The sequence below is a fragment of the Limulus polyphemus genome, unplaced genomic scaffold (genome assembly GCF_000517525.1).
Source record: "Limulus polyphemus unplaced genomic scaffold, Limulus_polyphemus-2.1.2 Scaffold4530, whole genome shotgun sequence".
Taxonomy (NCBI): domain Eukaryota; kingdom Metazoa; phylum Arthropoda; class Merostomata; order Xiphosura; family Limulidae; genus Limulus; species Limulus polyphemus.
The window spans coordinates 28050-31611 of NW_013670140.1; the positions used below are offsets into that span (position 1 = coordinate 28050).

At 29.8% G+C, this 3562-nt stretch overlaps 1 long non-coding RNA gene across 1 annotated transcript in view; it reads left to right on the forward strand.

Annotated features, from left to right (window-relative positions):
• LOC111088830 overlaps window positions 1–1693 on the forward strand; it is a 7708-nt gene extending 6015 nt beyond the window's left edge. The window contains exon 2 of the long non-coding RNA XR_002613225.1: window positions 867–1693. This is a non-coding gene — a long non-coding RNA (uncharacterized LOC111088830). The remainder of the gene's footprint in view (window positions 1–866) is intronic.
• Window positions 1694–3562: the final 1869 nt, after the last annotated feature.

Below are 3562 nucleotides of genomic sequence, written 5' to 3' on the forward strand. Positions count from 1 at the left end.
GTTCCAAAGTATCTTCCTGTATTTGAGTAGCCAGACTTGCAGCTTGTGCTTGAAGTCTTTGGCTGCGTTCTTCTTCTGTTTCAGCTGCTCTTTGTGCTTGCATTCTTTTAGTAGCAGAAGACTTTCCATAGAAAGGGCGTTTCTTGGGTGGCATAATCACCTGTATCACTAAACAGTAATTTGCAATTCACAAAGTTACTAAATCACTTATGAAACCACTTAGCACTATTTAAAGAAAACTGTTTTTGGAAATACTGAATTGACAGCAAGGTGATCTGAGTGTCTCCCGCCATAACACTTTCTATGTGCAAAAACGTGCTTGTGTTTATATGTTTATTACAAAAAAATGGCGCAATAGTCATTAATTGTCAATTTTATCATTAAATACTACACCAAATACAAAATAAATAGCATCATTAAATTTCTTGTAAAAAACTGGTTATTATGAAGTTATTTTAGAATTTGTAAGTTCAACCATTTGGTTTCTTATAGCAAACAAAATAAACAAATAAACAAACTTCCTCTTTTATATATATAGATTAATTCACTTTTTACTTTGTGCCATTTGGGATGTAAATGGTTTTCAGAGTTATTAAAAGCCTTTGATATATATTTTTTAATGTAGGTATTAATGTGGCTTAGGTTTCCTCTAAAAAAAACAGCTGATTTTTTGCACAAAGAAAATGGAAACATAGTTGTTTATTAGCAATACTTCATAATGATAATGTAGCTTTTTTCTAGTAACTTAACTATTTCCTTCTATTGGGCTGATAGAAAATAAACAAATTAAGATTTCTAACATTCAGTGTTATTAATAATAGTAACAGCTGGTTTTGATTTTTAAATTTCTAATTCTGACCTTCCAGACTCATTGCTGGAAAGACTCGAAAGATTGGAGTTTTTTGAGCACATCCCAAGGGACCATATTTTTCCTTCTGTTCATGATGCTGTGTTGTTTGCGGTCGCTGGATCTTTAGATAGTCAAAACCTCTAAATGCATTTATTATAAAAAAATTTGGAAAATGTTTATTTAATGAATTTGATAATATTTATCAAAATCATGTTTTGTAATCCACGTAAGACTCGTTAATGTTTGTAACATGCTTACTTTGTTATACTTTTGTTTCCTTTTAGTTAAATGCTAGCCCAAATATATATCTGAATCTCAAGTTTATTTCTATATACAGAGTCACTTTGTTTCTCAGAGTTTTATGCAATATATCATATTATATTTTAAATACAAAATGTTCTGTTGAGATTTATTTGAAGTGATAACATATGAAGCTTGTGAATTTGATAATGTGTTAAAATGAAGGTGAAATATGTAATATGGTTATAGGCTGCATTTATGATAATCTTTATTAATTAGAATTTAAATAGTTCAAAGAAATGTTTGCAGTTTTATTATGATTACTTAACATATTATTGCATTTTTCACTTGTATGTAAAGTGTATTAAGTATAAAAGAAAATTCTTGACTGAGTTAATTCAATGGTGATGCTACATATTAGGTTTAATAAATGATAATTGTTTTTTCAGGTTGTATATGTGAAGGCTTGTAGCTGCTGCATCTATTGTATTTTTTATGTTATTTGATTTTAAGAGACTTTACTAATTGTGTATATTTATGAGTTTCTTAGTTTATATGATGAGTTAGTCCATGAAACCAAACCCATATTTTACTTATTAAAAAGCTAATGTGAACACATTGCAATAAATATTTGTATCACTGTTTGATCCAAAGTTCGTTTGTGAGAGCTGCCAAAATGTAATTAAAAGCTTATAAATGTTTGGATTTTGAATCACATAGAGTATTTTTGGAATAACCACATTTGCTGCATATTAGGACTTAAACAAATATATTATTTGTATAGTTTTTTGGCACCATTCTTAGTTCTGGTGAGTAGACAGCCTGAACACTGTACAGTAGTTATGATATTGAGATCATTCATAGTTTCGAGTTCTGTGAAACTTTGTTCCCTTATTTGATCAGTGTTGTATTCCGACCAGTAATTGTTACTTTAAGTTTCTAATACAACATAACTGAGATCTTGTGTGTTGATTTTAATACCATTATAATGGTGCATTTATCACTTGTAAGCTAATAAAATTGAACTAGAATCTCACTAGTTGTCTAGTAAGTAAATCCACAGCCAAAATATTTTTCAGTTAATCTTCACTGTGGTTTACTTGCTGACTGGTAACTAACACAAGATTATCACCTAGATGATAGATTAATTCCTACATGAAAGTTAATGGTTTCTTCTTTACCAAAGAATTATGTTCTGTGTAATAAAAGTTCAAACTCTTGGAGTGATTTTAAACAAATAAAATATATATCAACTTCACAAATGTCAGTGTCTTGAATCTTTACACTAATATCTTATTTGTAAGGAAACATATTTTTCACTGAATGTGTTAGTTGGAATATTTCAAAAGATAATCGTGATTTATTCTCAAGAAATCTAGCTGAGAAAGAAGGTTTGTATGTAGTTGTAAAATCTGACTAATCACCAGATAGTTTTTTTGGCACTGAAGGAGTGAGTCTTTAAAAAAATATGCATTACTTGCAAGTTATTTTATTGATACTATTTTAATGGTTTTGTCCTTGTTGTAATTCACCAAGAACCAAAGTTTATGCTGAGTTGCATGCCATCACTCGGTTAATAAGCAGTAACTGAAAGTGCCAAAATCTAAGCAGTTCTACCGAGCTCAGTATGAAGGGGGAAAGTAGGATTTTTTTATAATGTTTGAGATAAGACAGAGAACGCCCTTCCCAAGTTCGGATGACTTACAAAACTGTTAATGTTATTTCAAGTCATCATTTACTAGCGTCTACGTTAGTCACGTGCTTTTTAATAGAATGAATGAAAAACTTGCCCAATCGAAGGCTATTTCCTATAGTAACAGGATGAAGGACACAAATGTCAAACTTACGATCGTGTTCTTTAAAAGGAGACAAATATATATAAAAATCAGTTTCAAAATACGAATAACTAAAATAAAGAATGTTTTTGTTTCTTTCAACCTTACAAATACTAGTGTATAGCGTTAAAAAACTTCCGAAGATTTTGATTAATGAATAATAATAATAATATTATCATTTTTATGGAAATGTTGAAATATATTAATATTATACTTCAGTTTTTTTGTTTTTCTTTTTTTTCATTGTTGTTTTTCATTATCCACCGATAAATTCTCAACATATGTCTCTTTGTGAATAAGTTTGAAAATGCAAGTTTCCGGTGTATAGCGTTAAAAAACTTCCGAAGATTTTGATTAATGAATAATAATAATATTATGATTTTTATGGAAATGTTGAAATATATTAATATTTTACTTCAGTTTTTTTGTTGTTGTTTTTCATTATCCACCGATAAATTCTCAACATATGTCTCTTTGTGAATAAGTTTGAAAATGCAAGTTTCCGGTGGTGTGTTGTTACTTCTATATGAACAACTAAAGTAGACATTATTTGTGGTGGCCCGGCATGGCCAGGTGCTTAAGGCACTCGACTCGCAATCTGAGGGTCGTGGGTTCGAATCCCCGTCCCACCAAACAT